Source organism: Capsicum annuum, chromosome 7 (assembly GCF_002878395.1).
Source record: "Capsicum annuum cultivar UCD-10X-F1 chromosome 7, UCD10Xv1.1, whole genome shotgun sequence".
Classification (NCBI taxonomy): Eukaryota; Viridiplantae; Streptophyta; class Magnoliopsida; order Solanales; family Solanaceae; genus Capsicum; species Capsicum annuum.
The window spans coordinates 226,157,047-226,175,162 of NC_061117.1; the positions used below are offsets into that span (position 1 = coordinate 226,157,047).

The 18,116-nt window shown below is 35.2% G+C and overlaps 1 pseudogene; it reads left to right on the forward strand.

Moving 5' to 3' along the window:
• Positions 1-851: 851 nt before the first annotated feature.
• On the forward strand, positions 852-17,083 carry LOC107878877 (annotated as a pseudogene).
• Positions 17,084-18,116: the final 1,033 nt, after the last annotated feature.

Consider the following 18,116-nt stretch of genomic DNA (forward strand, 5'->3'; position numbering starts at 1 on the left):
TTATTTTCTATATCAATCAAAAACGCGAATAGAGTACTATCGGATGGATTCTACCATGAGAATATGAAGTATCACACAATTTAATCTGTTATCCTTACGGTTCAAATAAGAATCGGATAATTTTTTTCATAAAAGCATGGCTTTTGTCTCCCTCACTCTTTTGAGCTCATTCATTTATTCGGTGAATTTTTTTTACTTTTATGTTAGAATCTTTGCTCATTTAAATATGTGAGTGAGATGTCTGCTTATTGAGCTTGTCATTTTCGGAGTTTTGTGCACATGAACAGTCCTGAAACTAAAAATGATAGCAATAATTTTGATTTTAGAACTCAATTTCCATATCTAGTCGATCCAACAAGAATGATAGCATTTTCTGATATTTTGCATGCTGTCTTTCATCAACATCCCAAACGAACAATAACAGTTACTTAAATCAACTTGAAAATTTGTGTTATCATAATAAAATCATTACTAGTGGCACATCGTGCTCTTACGTGCAAAAAGACACTGCAAGCTTTGTTACGTCAAAACCTAAATACTAAATCAACAACACTTTCAAATGTATCATTTTAATTAACTTTTGTCTTTTGATTCATAAGTTAAAAATCATAATTTATAATTTATTTTACTATTTTAATTTTAAACTAATTACGTATGAGTGGTATTTAATTTATCCAACCCTAAAATATTTAGAAACCATTTTCACTAAAAAGCACTAAAAATAATGTTGTCACTATAATTAAAAGAAATTAATTTTAAAATTTTCTTTTATCTTAATACAATATAATTTAAGGATCATTTCCTAGGGTTAAATGCAAATGAGTCCTCACAGTCTTCTTGTCTAGGTTTCCTCTACTTTGCTGTTCTCAATTCTGCCCAAATTTTATTTTGCTCTTCTCTTTTATTTGTTTTTTGAATTTTAATTCCATTGTTGTATCTCAATTATTTCTTAATTTGTGTCAATACCTTTCGTCTAAATCTCTTTGCAGCCACTTTGTTTTCCTCTATATGTACAATTTTTTACAAGGTATTCTTTTGTTTACTTCTGTTTTTCTTTAGTTCTAATTCTGTGTTTTACTCTTTCTAATTCTAATATTTTTGCCTTTAATTTACTTAGGTGTTGTCTGGTTGGGAAATGAGATATTCGAGCATTAATTATTCCGGGATTAGTATCATAGCTTCAAGGTCTAATAAAAATAACACTACAATCCCGAGACAACTAATTAATGTGACGTGTTATCCAATGCATTTTGTCGCAACCAAACATGGATAAACTCGAATTTTAAGAATAGTTATCCCTTTTTCCTTGTACCAAACGAGCCCTGAAGGTGGAATAAAAATAATACTCTAATTTGGGATAACTAATCCCGGTACAAACTATCACATGCATTTTATCCCAACAAAACATGGCAAAAGCTCATCATAAAATTAATTCCAGCATTAGTTATCCCTTATCCCTCGTATCAAATGAGCCCTTGTAGTTGCATGTGTGTAGTTTTTCTTTCATTCCCTCTATTAACTCTTAATTTAAAGAGAAGTAATAGTTAAATTTATCTTACCATTTTTATTTGATTTGCAGGAATGGATTACTCTTTCTTGTGGCATCTGCTACAACCTGATTTTGTGGGTGAGTATAATAATTGTTGATTCTTCTTTAACATTTTGTTCGTATTCTTTTGCTTAAATCTTTTGTTTTTTTTCAGTTTTCTTGGTTTTGAAGGGGTACTTAGTTCTTAGATGTAGGTTGTTCAACCTATGTTGCTCGGACTCTTCAAAAATGTCAACTGGTGAAGCATCGGAAGTGAAGAGTCCACACAACTTAGTGTTCGATTTTATTGGTGATTAGCTAATTCATGTTGTCCAGTTTCTTATTTCAAATGAACTCCGAGACTAATTTGTCAATGGGGCAATCAGTCTTTGGATTTTTAGACCACTAATCGAAAAACTTTCATGTGGAAATTCATAATGGCTAATACCGAGAGGCGAGATGTAGTTTGGAATCACCTTTGTACTCTTAAATTTTTTGAATTTGTGTAGATAATGAATGTGAATAAAATCTATAGTTGTGTTAATGGAGGTATGAGATTCACTAGGAGACTAGCTATGATACAATGATGAGCTAGTGTGATTAAATAAATCATCCATATTTGATTTAGCAAAGTGATACCATATCTACCATTAGAAAGAAAGGGAACAGGTAAAAACTAGTGAATACACTAACTATTTTTTTTCAACCATGGTGTCCGAGTCAGCTTATGCGCACATTGACTAATTCCACGGGATACCTGCTGCCTCTCACCAGCAACAATAATGACTACACAATTAAAGACAAATAAACCATTTAGGCGCATGTGTATCGTCAACTCTAATCCCTTTTCTTTTCTTTTGCTGAATTATTTTTTATGTTAGTCAATACCTCTCATAACCTACTGCTTTTTACCATTCTTTTGAAAAACAAAGTAGTACAAAATGGCTAAGCTAATAATGTTACTTCTACTGCTTCACTGCCAGATTGTATATGAGCTTTAGCCAAACAAAATTAGGGAAAGAGAGAGAAGAAGAGAATGAGTGATGCTTCTACTGCTTCCGTGCTAGAGTGCATAAGAGCTTTAGTCAAAACAAAGAGAAGAAGAGATTTTGATCAGCATGCTAACAACAATCATCTCCTAATCATGACATTCGAATCTACATTTTCAAGTTAGTAATTTTTTTCACAAGTTTCGAATTGATCAAATGCATCTACCTCTTGTCCATCAAGAGTTGAAGGTAATTTCTAAACCAATAAAGTGTAAAAGTACATTCTTTATGTTTTGCTGCCATTTTCGTCACTTGCTGGCAGTAAATGAAACTGCATTTGATTCTGCTTATTCATTATGGAAGTGTACTGTGTCATCCTCTAGGATCCACCTTGGAGTGGAGGACTTCATAGGAATAACTCTTTTCTTTTTACGAGGGCCTTCCATTTTTCAATTTAATATATATTTTAGAGAAGAACACAAACAGATATAAACTCCGAATAGAGGACAAGAGGTGGGCTTACACTATTGCGGGATTAAGCTATCGGTCTAGAAATTGAAATTTCAATTTAGAGACTTTTAGATACCCTGGTTCACTTCTGTTTGAGAGTTATAATGCCGATTTATCAGTTGAAGCAGGAGAGAATATATCTTGATATTTTTGATGATTCTTCAAGTTCATAGCATCATCCTGTTTGTACATCTTCTTTAGGTAATTTTTTATTGCTTTAGAATGAAATTTGCCCCTTTCCCCAATTGCACGAAGAATGTCGTAAGACAGATGGGAACATTTGAGTAAACTCAAATCTTCGATATGTTCACCGAGAATATTGATAATGGAAGAATCATTCCTCATTTGGAGGCACTAGATAGTTAAAACTCTTGGCTCCTGGGACCTACGCATGACATGTTTTAGAGTCTCTTCATTCAGATAAAATCCCTATAAATCAAAGATACTAGTATTAAAAGTTCATCTCAGAAGTAAGGATCGCATTGGCAGAACTATGGATGGTCAAAAGGACAGTCATTTACGCCACATTCTCCAAATGCATTTTACTCAATTCAATAATCAGAGTAGTCATTAGACTATCTAACCATGAATGTTTGGACCAGCTGCACTTGCTAATGCCTGCATAGGCATTAGCAAAGTGAAGCCCAGGGAAATGCCTCCAGCAGTTTTAGCTAGTCTACTAGTAACCATACATAAATAGGTTAATCCAAATCAACTAGCAATAAACTCGAAATAGTTCTAGCTGCCAAGGCAGTCTCGAGACACTCGATCAATCAATCATTCAACTAGGTCTCAATCCTAAATTAAGTCCTAGAGTTCCACTCCACTCTATTCACACTCATTTCGTAATGATCAAGCAAATATCAACCAAATCTAACAAGAGCTTTAGATTATTTAGGGACAACATACTTCACTTTACATGAACTCTAGATAGTTGAATTGAAATTTTAAACAAAACAAATTTCTAATTTCATATGTTTTATGCTCAATGAAGCTATGAGGATGTGGTGTCAAATTTTATTTTATTTTTACAATTGTGGCGTCCTAGCCAACTTTTGCACACCTCGACTAATTCCACAGAATACTTGCCACCTCTCACTCATCAACCGGCAGCCGATCCACCAAGGTCAGGACATTTGGAAAGAAATCACCTAGTGTTTTTGTTTGGTATCACATTCAATATAACTCATTTTATCTATTACAACAAAAAAATTTGGGCATTTAATTAGAAAAAAGAGCGAAATCAACTTACAGAAAGATCGGAAGTCGAAACAAAAGGAAGACGATATGCGAAGACAAAATTGAAGGTTGGAGAGACACAAGCGGCGGTGCAAATAGATTTCAAATCCATTTTTTCCAACACATCTATAATTATATGATCTGTAAATCTACCTATTGATGGCTCAAAATCGCCATTGGAGCTTCCTCCTCCTTTTTCGCCGTTGCTGCCACCACCAACTTTTCCTCCGGTACGGTGTCGCGTAGCAGTTTCGTCCATGAACGAAAACAGAAAACAAAACCTAAGTCCTCAATTTCCTGCAATTTTTCCAGCAAAAAAGTACAAAAAATTAGTTTATAAATTACTATTTGAATGCAATTCATAATTTACATTTGTTGAACACGTTTTCTATGGCGAATCTATATAACAATAATCTCTTCAGTGTAATTTCATGAGTGAAGTTCGAAATGACTATTATTAATAAACACTTAATGAATTTATACTTGTTGTAGATAGTAAGCAATTAAAGCAGTTTAAAGTACCCGGAGTTCACTTTATTATGTGTTTCTATTAACGGACAAACTTTCAAGGTTATTACTTATTTGTAGTATACATGGATATACATCTCTTTATAGAGTTGTATAGATTGTTGTGAAAATAGTACTTTCTATGGAATAGAATTAACTTAAGGTGTGTCAATAATGAATAAGATAATTAGACTTATGTTCAAGATTCAATAAACTCATTCAGTTATAAATTGGGACAGAAACAACAGAAAAATCAAGTAAGAAAATTCAATATATTAGAAGATAAGACAACAACCACTGACATACCTAGTGTAATTTCACAAGTAGAGTGAGAATGTAGGATGTATACAGATCTTACCTGTCTCTGTGGGTAGGGGTTGTTTCAAATAACTCTGAAGAATTCTATATTTCAATCTCCAAAATAATACCTTGAATTTATAGGTGTTAACCCAAACGGTTAGTTAACGGCTAGTTTGATTTCATTAATGTTAAATAAAATAATTTATCAAATAGTATGTAAATGTAACAATATTAGAGTAAGACTTTCCAAATCAATAATAAACATTCATATGTTACTCCAACGACTAATTAACGGTTTGTTTGATGTAACAACCGTCAATGGGTAGATTTATAGATCATATAATAATTAATGTGTTGGAAAAAATGGATTTGACATCTCTTTGCATCGTCGCTTGTGTCTCTCCAACCTTCAATTCTGCCTTCGCATATCGTCTTCCTTTTGTTTTGTCTTCCGATCTTTCTGTAAGTTAATTTCACTCTTTTTTTCTAATTAAATGCCCTAATCTTTTTGTTGTAATAGATAAAATGAGTTATATTAAATGTGATACCAGGCAAAAACACTAGGTGATTTCTTTCCAAGTGTCCTGACCTTGGTGAATCGGCTGCGCGCTGATGAGTGAGAGGTAGCAAGTATTTCGTGGAATTAGTCGATGTGTGCAAAAGTTGGCTAGGACACCACGATTGTAAAAATAAAATAAAATTTGACACCACCTTCTCGTAGCCTCATTGAGCATAATACATATGAAATTAGTAATTTGTTTTGTTTAAAATTCCAATTCAATTGTCTCGAGTTTATGTTAAGTGAAATATTATGTTCCTAGATAATCTAAAGTTTTTGTTAGATTTGGTTGATACTTTCTTGATCACTACGAAATGAAAATGAGTGTGAATAGAGTGGAGTGGGACTCCAAGGACTTATTTAGGATTGAGACCTAGTTGAATGATTGGTTGAGTGTCTTGAGATTGATTTGGCAGTTTGAACTATTTTGAGTTTATTGCTGGTTGATTTGGATTAACCTATTTATGTAAGGTTTACTAGTAGACTAGCTAAAACTACTTGAGGCATTTCCCTGGGCTTCACTTTGCTAATGCCTATGTGGGCATTAGCAAGTTCAACTGGTCCAAACATTCGTGGTAAAATAGTCTGATGAATCATTTGATTATTGAATAGAGTAAAATGCATAGGGAGAATGTGGCGTAAATGACTGTCCATTTGACCATCTTTAGTTTTGCTAATGCGATTCTTACTTCTGGGATGAACTTTTAATACTAGTATCTTTGATTTACGGGAATTTTATCTAAATGAAGAGACTCTAAAACATGTCGTGCGTAGAGTCCCAGGAGTCAAGAGTTTAACTTTCGAGTGCCTCCAGATGAAGAATGATTCCTCCATTATCAATATTCTCGGTGAACATATCGAAGATTTGAGTTTGCTCAAATGTTCCCATCTGTCTTATGACATTCTTCGTGCAATTGGAGAAAGGTGCCCGAACTTAAGGTATTCTCCTATGTCAACATATCGGTAAACTGTTATGAAATGCTTCATTGATTATGGTTTCACATCTTTGATGGTAAGAACTTTACAAGTGGTTGTAATCAATTTAACAGGGCTTAGAAGGCGTTCATCGCCTCCATTGATGGATTTTCAGACTGTTATTATCCTGAAATTCTCTGCATAAATGTATTTTATTTAGATCCACTCGCTGAAGCTGATTTGTAATTTTTAAGCAGATTTGTTAATTTAAATAACTCGTTTGGGAACCAATTCATTTAAATTTGATTTTTTTCTTTGCTGACCCTTGATGATATCTGATTTCTTAGGCTGTTCAGGTATAGAAAACCTCAAACTGCATTAGCTTTTGCACCTGGCATGCATTAATTTCACTCTATATCTCCACCTCCGGAAGATGGAACAGTCGAGATATAATTAAGTTCATTGTGGTTACACCAACAATATCTTGCTTTCATACTCTTGTGTGACTTCCTGGATTTGTTTCCAACGTGTGCTTTCTTATTTCCCCTGCTTATAGAATATTCTGCGTGTGAAGCACCAGAACTTTTCAAAGAGAAACTTGCAGAAATGCTCCAAAAGGTGCCCTTGTTAGAGGTAAAGTATTTTCATCTTTCACTTATTTGTCCTCTCTTTCTTCTTCTAATTGTCCATGATGCCTCTTCAAGCTAATTACTCTTTAGAACAAGAGTTCTCCTTTGATGGTCAATTTCATGAGTACTTTTCTTTCCTCCAGTTGCTGTCCATAAAAATCCGAGGTACCTCACGTGATGTATTTGATGTACGACCGACCTCTTGGACAATTTCTGCCCAAGAGTTTAAAAAAATTGAAGTTACAGCAAACGGATGTACCCCTATTTGTCTCCTGGTTAGATGCAGTCAGGAAGATCCCTTGTTTCAACTTGCGAAGCTCGTCTCTTGTTGTGGATGTTATATCAGATGATCTTCTCATCACAGTTATGCATTCTCTTCCTCGTTTAGAGCTGGATCTTGAAGACAGACCTTTTATGGAGCCATCGGTACGGGACATGAACAACATTGGACTGCCGGCTCTGAAGTTCTGCGAATGTCTAATTGTCCTCTCAATTGTTCGAAGTGAAAGGAATTATCCTTCATTTAAGAGAGTCAAAAATATAGGCATGTTCCATGTTCTGAACGCTGTAGAAGGTTGGAATCCGTGAAACTTGGTGGGTTTGCAAAGGTTACTGAAGCTGGATATTCGTCAATTCTGCACTCATGCCGGAATCTGAAGAAATTTGAAGTGTTGACTTCACCTCTATTATCAGACTCGGTGTTTGATAATATGATAGGAGTTGCAAGGTCCGTAATTGAATTAAGGTTGTCATCATGCAGTCTTCTAACTATGCTCTTCTCAATTCTGCCGAAATTTTATTGTCTTCTCTTCTCTTTATATTTGTTTTTTGTATTTTAATTCCATGTTTTACCTCTCTTGTTTCTTAATATGTGTTAATATCTTTCATGTAAATCTCTCTACAGCCACTTGGAGAGATGGAAACTATTGTTTTCCTCTATATGTACAATTTTTACAAGGTATTCTTTTGTTTACTTCTATTTTTCATTCTCTGATTTACTCTTTCTAGTTCTAATAGTGTTGCTTTCTGTTGTATCTTATTCTTTTACTATTCCTTATCTTAGATTGTTTTATTTTGAGCTGAGGGTCTATCGAAAACAACCTTTCTATCTCACATTTGAGGTAGTGGTATGAGCTGCATGCACTTACCCTCCCCAGACCTTGCTTGGTGGGAATATACTTGGTATGTTGTTGTTGTAGTTCTAATAGTGTTGCCTTTAATTTACTTAGGGGTTGTTTAGTTGGGAAACAAGTTATCCCGAGGATTAATTATTCCGGGATTAGTTCTCATGATTAGTTGTCCTACCCTCAAGGGGTGATAAAAATAGCACTACAAGAGATAACTAATTGCTGTATGAGTTGTTCCATGCATTTTATCGCAACCAAACATGGATTAGCTCATCCTAAAGTTAATTTTAGGATTAGTTATCCCTCGTACCAAATGAGTCTTGAAGGTTGGATAAAAATAATACTATAATTCGGAATAACTAATCCCGGTATGAGCTATCCCATGCATTTATCCCAACCAAACATGGCAAAAGACCATCATAAAATTAATTCCAGCATTAGTTATCCCTTATTCCTAGTATCAAATGAGCCCTTGTAGTTGCATGTGCGTAGTTTTTCTTTCATTCCCTCTATTAACTAAGGAGAAGTAATAGTTAAATTTATGTTACCATTTTATTTGATTTGCAGGAATGGATTACTCTTGCTTGTGGCATCTGCTCTAACCTACCTGATTTTGTGGGTGAATATAATAATCGCTTAGTCTTCCTTAACATTTTGTTCATATTCTTTTGGTTAAATCTTTTGTTATTTTAGTTTTCTTGGTTTTGCTTAAATCTACGTAGTCCTTAGTGATAGGTTGTTTGACCTATGTTGGCCAGACTCTTCAAAAATGTCAATTGGTGCGGCATTGAAAGTGAAGAGTTCATGCAACTTAGTGTTCGACTGTATTGGTGATTAACTAATTAATATCTTCCAGTTTCTTATTTCAAATGAACTCTCAGGCTAATTTGTCAATGGGCCGTCTTTGGATTTTTAAACCACTTTGATGTGGAAATTCATAATGGCTAATACCGAGAGGCGAGATGTAGTTTAGAATCACCTTTGTACTCTTAATTTTTTTGAATTTGTGTCGATAATGAAAGTGAATAAAATCTATAGGTGTGTTGATGGAGGTATGAAATGCATCTTACATTGAAATTCTGTGAAACCAGGGGACTGGCTATGATACAATGATGAGCTAGTGTGATGAAATAAATCATCCACATTTGATTTAGCGATTAATACCGTACCTACCATTAGATAGAAAGGGAACAAATAAAAATAGTGAATACACAACTTCTTTTTCTTGATAACCGTGGTGTTCGGGTCAGCTTACGTGCACCTCGACTAATTCCACGGGATATTTAGCAACTCCCACCAGCAACAATAGTGAATGCATAGCTAAAGACAAGTAAACCATTTAGGCGCATGTGTATCATTAATAGCTAACTCTAATCCTTTTTCTTTTCTTTTGCTGAATTAGTGGTCATGTTAGTCAATACCTCTCATAATCTACTGATTTTTACCATTCTTTTGAAAAACAAAGTTGTACAAAATGGCTATTGAAGTAGTTACAACACTTGCTATTGAAGTAGGTGGTAATCCATAGTTGGATAAGAGAGTGAAAATAACAACATTAGGGGTTTGTGTTTCACATATAGCTAGTAGTGGTGTGTGTCCAGCTGGTGATACCACTTTATGATTGTTGCAATGAATTGCTACTTAATGAGTAATTACAATGGCAGGTCCAAAAAAAAGCATTTGATAGTCAAAAGGTTCATTACAACAGAGAGCAAATAAAGCACAATAATGCCTAAAAAGGGGAAAAAAGCTAAGTTTCAGTCATTGGATTTTGTGCCATAATCAAGTATTTATAGTTGACTACTGTTGTGGTTTGGTCTATCCATCAGCATCTGCACTGCAGCATCAGTGACCTCATCACACAACCCAATAGATAAATCAGTTAATGCCTTAGCAACAGATGTAATGGTAAAAATAGCTGCATTAGTTATTTTGGGAATGTAACCAACATCCAACACTAATAACGTCTTGCAAATTTTCCTATCAGCACGAAATAAAGACTTAATTCCCTTGTCAATTACTCTTTCACAGCTTCTGATCTACGACTGCACAATCAGTAAGTCTCCGCACCTAGAAAAGCAAGGTCCGTTATTGAATTAAGGTTATCCTTATGCAGTCTTCTAACTAGTGAAACTTTGTAGCATTTATCCTCATTTAGTAAGTTGGAGGTACTTGACACAAGTGGGTGCGAACGCATTGGAGACCAGACTCTCTTCTACATATCAAAAGTTACTACCCTCACAATACTAAACTCAAGACCCACATGGGTGATGCAAGCTTTTGCAAAGTTTAGTATTGTGAGGGTAGTAACTTTTGATATGTAGAAAGGAGCTTGGTCTCTAATGCGTTCGCACCCACTTGTGTTAAGTACCTCCAACTTACTAAATGAGGACAAATGCTCCAAAGCTTCACTGGTTAGAAGACTGCATGAGGACAACCTTAATTCAATTACGAACCTTGCTCTTCTTGGTACGGGAGACTTATCGATTGTGCAGTTGTGCATCAGAGGCTGCAGAGAGTAACTGACAAGGGAATTAAGTCTTTATTCATACTGGTTGGAAAATTTGCAAGACGTTATCAATGTTGGATGTTGGTTACATTCCTAAAATAACTGATGCAACTATTTTTACCATTATATCTGCTGCTAAGGCATTATCTGATTTATCTTTAAGTTTCTGTGATGAGGTCACTGATGCTGCAATACAGATATTGATGGATAGACCAAACCACAACAGTAGTCAACTTCAAAGACTTGTTCTTTGCAACTGTCGAGGTCTGGCTGCCGATGCCATGATGCTACCTTCGCCCCAGCACGCTTTTCGTGGTTTGCTTTGGCTCTGTGTTGGAATTTGTCGCATAGTCGATAAGAGAGAGAATCTCTATGCAATCAGCAAGGCGCTACCCAGGCTTGTTGTATGCGGTATTGGCTGCTGTGATGGCTGGTAATGGCATAAAATCCGATGACTGAAACTTATCTTTTTTCCTATTTTAGGCATTATCGTGCTTTATTTGCTCTCTGTTGTAATGAACCTTTTGAATATCAAATGCCTTTTTTTGGACCTGCCATTGTAATTACTCGTTAAGTATCAATTCATTGCTACTAGCATCAAGTGGCATCACCAGGTGAACACACACCACTACTAGCTATATGTGAAACACAAAACACCTAATGTTATTATTTTCACTCTCTTACCCTACTTTGGATTACCACCAATTTCAATTAGCAGGGGCATTAGCTACTTATCTGCCCCAACTTCTTTTCCGTCTCTTTAGGTTTTTGTTCACCATATTCTCCATCGGGCCCTCTTATCTCTTCCCTCTCTGAGCTTGTAGTTATGGAAGAAGGAACCGATCATCCTTAAGCTCAAGCAATTCCTTTCCCGATCAAGACATCTGCTCCACATGACATATTTAAGACCATAAGATTAAATGATATTTTTGTACTTTTGACATAACTTTATTTTAAGACTACAAGATTCAACAGTTCTTTATTTTCTTAAATTCCGTGTCAAGTTAAGTTTTTTGTAATTAGGGGGAGTAGAAGAATGAGTTAAGATTTGGTATCGACATGTGTGCTTCATTGTGATTAAAATAAAACAAATAATGGCATTTTGATATTTTGCATTTTGTCTTTCATCACCATCGCAACGAGCAACAACAATGTACTTAGATTAACTTGAGAATTTGTGTTGCCGTTGTAGAAGCATTACTAATGACACGTTGTGCTCTTAAATGCGAAAAGACACTGCAAGCTTTATTACGCCGACACCTGAATGGTAAGTCCGCAACACTTCCAAAGGTCATTTTGAATCAACTTTTAACGTTGACTTATGTCAAAAGTCATTAGTTAGAAAAACAAAGTTCTTTTATTTATTTATTTATTTATTTATTTTTGTTTTTTGTCGTCCCAAAATAATGCTATTTTTCTATAATTAAAAAAGTTAATTTTAATTTTGTTTTACTCTTAATAAAATAATTTTGATAATAAATTTCAAAAGTATTCTTTTAAACACCACGTCACATTAAAGTATGTGACGTGAAATGAGACGTCGATAACACTAATTAAAATCTAATGCAAAGTGAGTCCTTACACTCTTCCTCTTCTAGGTTTCTACTACATTGCTATTCTCAATTCTGCCCACATTTTATTGTCCTCTTCTCTTTTTATTTGCTTTTTGTATTTTAAATCCACTATTATACCTCCCTTTTTTTCCTTAGTACTATGTGTTGATATCTTTCATCTAAATACTCTCTACAGCCACTTGGAGAGATGGAGGCTATTTTTTTCCTCTATATGTCGAATTTTTACGAGGTATTCTTTTGTTTACTTCTCTTTTTCTTTAATTATAATTCTCTGTTTTACTCTTTTTAGTTCTAATATTGTTGCCTTTAATTACTTAGGGGTTGTTTTGTTGGGTAACAAGTTATTTAAGGATTAATTATGTTTAGTTGGTCAACACATTATTCAAGGATTATCCCGGTATAGTTATCCTACCCTCAAGTGTGATAACAATAACACTTACAATCCTGAATTACCTAATTATTATATGAGTTATCCATGCATTTTATCGCAACTAGACATGGATAAGCTCATCCTAAAGTTAATTTTAGGATTAGTTATGGTAACACCCTAACTCAGGATAAGGAGTTCCACATCGGCAAAGCATAGGAAAGATGCTGGATATATAAGTAATCAGGTCTTTCAATTTAGTGATCTGTTTTAAAGTCGTGCGGATCTAAGCCTAGAGCGGACAATATCACTAGTGGGCTGGGCTGTTACAAATAAGGAGTCCCATATCGGCAAAACACGGGAGAAATGCTGGGTGCGAATGCATTGGAGACCAGACTCTTTTCTACATATCAAAAGTCACTACCCTCACAATACTAAACTCAAGACCCACATGGGTGATGCGAGCTTTTGCAAAGTTTAGTATTGTGAGGGTAGTAACTTTTGATATGTAGAAGGGAGCCTGGTCACCAATGCGTTTGCACCCCCTTGTGTCAAGTACATCCAACTTACTAAATGAGGACAAATGCTCCAAAGCTTCACTAGTTAGAAGACTGCATGAGGACAACCTTAATTCAATTACAGACCTTGCTCTTCTTGGTACGGGAGACTTACCAATTGTGCAGTTGTGCATCAGAGGCTGCAGAGAGTAACTGACAAGGGAATTAAGTCTTTATTTAATACTAGTAGGAAAATTTGCAAGGCATTATTAGTGTTGGATGGTGGTTACATTCCCAAAATAGCTGATGCAACTATTTTTACCAATATATCTGCTGGTAAGGCATTATCTAATTTATCTTTAAGATTCTGTGTTGAGGTCACTGATGCTGCAGTACAGATGCTGATGGATAGACCAAACCACAACAGTAGTCAACTTCAAAGACTTGTTCTTTGCAACTGTTGAGGTCTGTCTGCTGATGCTACCTTCGCCCCAGCACGCTTTCCATGGTTTGCTCTGGCTTTGTGTTGGACTTTCTCTCATAGTCGATAAGAGAGAAAATCTCTGTGCAATCAGCAAGGCGCTACCCAGGCTTGTTGTGTGCGGTGTTGGCTGCGAATTTGGGTGCTGTGATGGCTGGCAATGGCACAAAATCCGATGACTGAAACTTATTTTTTTCTTTTTTTAGGCATTATCGTGCTTTATTTGCTCTCTGTTGTAATGAACCTTTTGAATATCAAATGCCTTTTTTTTTGGACCTGCCATTGTAATTTCTCATTAAGTATCAATTCATTGCTACTAGTATCAAGTGGCATCACCACCTGAACACACACCACTACTAGCTATATGTGAAACACAAAACACCTAATGTTGTTATTTTCTCTCTCTTACCCTACTATGGATTACCACCAATTTCAATTAGCAGGTGCATCAGCTACTTATCTGCCCAACTCCTTTTCCTCCTCCTTAGGTTTCTATTCACCACATTCTCTATCTGGCCCTCTTATCTCTTCCCTCTCTGAGCTTTGGTTATGGACATGTTGTGCTCTTAAATGCGAAAAGATACTACAAGTTTTATTACGCCGACACCTAAATGGTAAGTCCGCAACACTTCCAAAGGTCATTTTGAATTAACTTTTAACGTTTGACTTATGTCAAAAGTCATTAGTTAGAGAAACAAAGTTCTTTTATTTATTTATTTATTTATTTTTGTTTTTTGTCGTCCCAAAATAATGCTATTTTACTATAATAAAAAAAAGTTAATTTTAATTTTTTCTTACTCTTAATAAAATAATTTTGATAATAAATTTCAAAAGTATTCCTTAAACACCATGTCACATTAAAGTATATGACGTGAAATGAGACGTCGATAACACTAATTAGAATCTAATGCAATGTGAGTCCTTGCACTCTTCCTCTTCTAGGTTTCTACTACTTTGCTATTCTCAATTCTGCCCACATTTTATTGTCCTCTTCTCTTTTTATTTGCTTTTTGTATTTTAATTCCACTATTGTACCTCCTTTTTTTTCCTTAGTACTATGTGTTGATATCTTTCATCTAAATACTCTCTACAGCCACTCGGAGAGATGGAGGCTATTTTTTTCCTCTATATGTCGAATTTTTACAAGGTATTCTTTTGTTTACTTCTACAACAACAACATAATTCTCTGTTTTACTCTTTTTAGTTCTAATATTGTTGCCTTTAATTACTTAGGGGTTGTTTTGTTGGGTAACAAGTTATTTAAGGATTAATTATGTTTAGTTGGTCAACACATTATTCAAGGATTATCCCGGTATAGTTATCCTACCCTCAAGTGTGATAAAAATAACACTTATAATCCCGGATTAACTAATTATTGTATGAGTTATCCATGCATTTTATCGCAACCCGACATGGATAAGCTCATCCTAAAGTTAATTTTAGGATTAGTTATGGTAACACCCTAACTCAGGATAAGGAGTTCCACGTCGGCAAAGCATAGGAGAGATGCTGGATATATAAGTAAATAAGTCTTTCACTTTTGTGATCTGTTTTAAAGTCGTGCGGATCTAAGCCTAGAGCGGACAATATCACTATTGGGCTGGGCCGTTACAAATAAGGAGTCCCATATCGGCAAAACACGGGAGAAATGCTGGGTATATAAGTAAACAAATCTTTCACACTAATAAAGAATTTTAAAGCGGTACATGTCTAAGCCAAGAAGCCCAGAACAGACTATATCACTAGTGGGCTGGGCCGTTATAGTTATCCTTTATTCCTTGTACCAAACGAGCCCCGAAGGTGGGATAAAAATACTACTACTATTCGGGATAACTAATCTCGGTATGAGCTATCCCATGCATTTATCCCAACCAAACATGGCAAAAGCTCATCGTAAAATTAATTCCAACATTAGATATCCCTTATCCTTAGTATCAAACGAGCCCTTGTAGTTGCATGTGTGTAGTTTTTCTTTCATTCCTTCTATTAACTCTTAATTTCATGAGAAGTAATAGTTAAATTTATATTACCATTTTATTTGATTTGTCGGAATGGATTACTCTTTGTTGTGGCATCCTCTCCGACCTGATTTTGTGAGTGAATATAATAATTGTTGATTCTTCTTTAACTTTTGTTCATATTCTTTTGCTTAAATCTTTTGTTATTTTAGTTTTCTTGGTTTTCAAGTGGTACTTAGTCCTCAGTGGTAGGTTGTTTGACCTATATTGCTCAGACTTTTCAAAAATGTCAACTGGTGCAGCATTGAAAGTGAAGAGTTCTCGTAACAGTGTCGGATAATTCATCCAATCCTAGGATAGCTAAAATGTCCTGAAATTCTTTGTAACGTAGTAAAGTTTGCTTAACTCGTTGGGCGGTTTCGTAATGTTCCTCACCAACGATCCGAGGTTGAAGTGCAGGCGAGTTGCAGCCTGCAATCTGAACTAAGGACGGGTTTTTGGGGCTAGCTCACCCTCGCAGGATTGCGACCCTTTGTCCCGGCCATTGTAGCACATGTGTCGCTGTATTGGTGATTAACTAATTAATATCTTCCAGTTTCTTATTTCAAGTGAACTCTCGAACTAATTTGTCAATGGGGCAATCAGTCTTTGGATTTTTAGACCACTAATAGAAAATTTTTGATGTGGAAATTTTAATGGCTAATACCTAGAGGCGAGATGTATAGTTTGGAATCACCTTTGTACTCTTAAATTTTTTGAATTTGTGTGGATAATGAGTGCGAATAAAATCTATAGGTGTGTTAATGGAGTTATCAGATGCATCTTACTTTGGAATTTTGTGAAACTAGGAGACTGGCTATGATACAAGGATGGGCTAGTGTGATTAAATAAATCATCCTTATTTAATTTAGCAAGGTAATACCATATTTACCATTAGAAAGAAGGGAACAGTTAAAAATAGTGAATACACAACTTTATTTTTTGATAACCGTGGTGTCCGGGTCAACTTACGTGCATCTCAACTAATTCCACAGGTTACCTGCACCAAAGTGAATACACAACTAAAGATAAGTAAACCATTTAGGCGCATGTGTATCGTTAATCGCCAACTCTAATCCTTTTTCTTTTCTTTTGCTGAATTAGTGGTCATGTTAGTCAATACCTCTCCTATTCTACTGATTTTTACCCTTCTTTTGGAAAACAAAGTAGTACAAAATGGCTAAGCTAATAATGTTACTTCTACTGCTTCACTGCCAGATTGGATAGCCAAACAAAACTAGGGAAAGAGAGAGAAGAAGAGAAGGAAGAGAATGAGTGATGCTTTTACTGCTTCCGTGCTAGAGTGCATAAGAGCTTTAGTCAAAGCAAAGAGTAGAAGAGATTTTGATCAGCATGTTAACAGAGATTGTCTCCTAATCATGACATCCGAATTTACATTTTCAAGTTAGTAATTTTTTTCACAAGTTTCTATTTGATCAAAATGCATTTACCTGTTGTCCATCTAGAGTTGAAGGTAATTTCTAAATCAATAAAGTGTTAAAGTACATTCTTTATGTCTTGCTGCCGTTTTGTCACTTGCTATGAAACTGCATTTGATTCACAGTATTCATTATGGATGTGTAGTGTGTCATCCTCTGGAGATCCACTTGATCCACTTTGGAGTGGGGGACTTCATAGGAATAACTCTTTTCTTTTTACAAGGGCCTTTCATTTTCAATTCAATATATATTTTAGAGAACACAAACTGATATAAACACCAAATAGAGGACAAGAGGTGGGCTTACACAATTGCTGGATTAAGCTATCGGTCTAGAAATTGAAATTTCAATTTAGAGACTTTTAGATACCCTATAATATATCTTGATATTTTCGATAATTCTTTAGTTCAAAGCATCATCCCGTTTGTACATCTTCTTTAGGTAATTTTTAATTACTTTAGAATGAAATTTGGCCTTTCTCCAATTGCACAAATAATGTCGTAAGACAGATGAGAACATTTGAGCAAACTCAAATCTTCGATATGTTCACTGAGAATGTTGATAATGAAGGAATCATTCTTCATTTGGAGGCACCCGATATTAAACACTTGGCTCCTGGGACCCTACGCACGACATGTTTTAGAGTCTCTTCATCTAGATAATATCCCTGTAAATCAAAGATACTAGTATTATAAGTTCGGCTATAAGTTCATCCCAGAATTAAGAATCGCATTTGCAAAATTAAAGATGGTCAAATGGACATTCATTTAAGCCACATTCTCCATATGCATTCTATTCAATAATCAGAAAATCAGACTATCTTACCACGAATGTTTGGACCACCTGCATTTGCTGATGCCTACATAGGCATTAGCAAAGTGAAGCTCAGGAAATGCCTCTTAACGGTTTTAGCTAGTCTACTAGTAAACCACACATAAATAGGTTAATC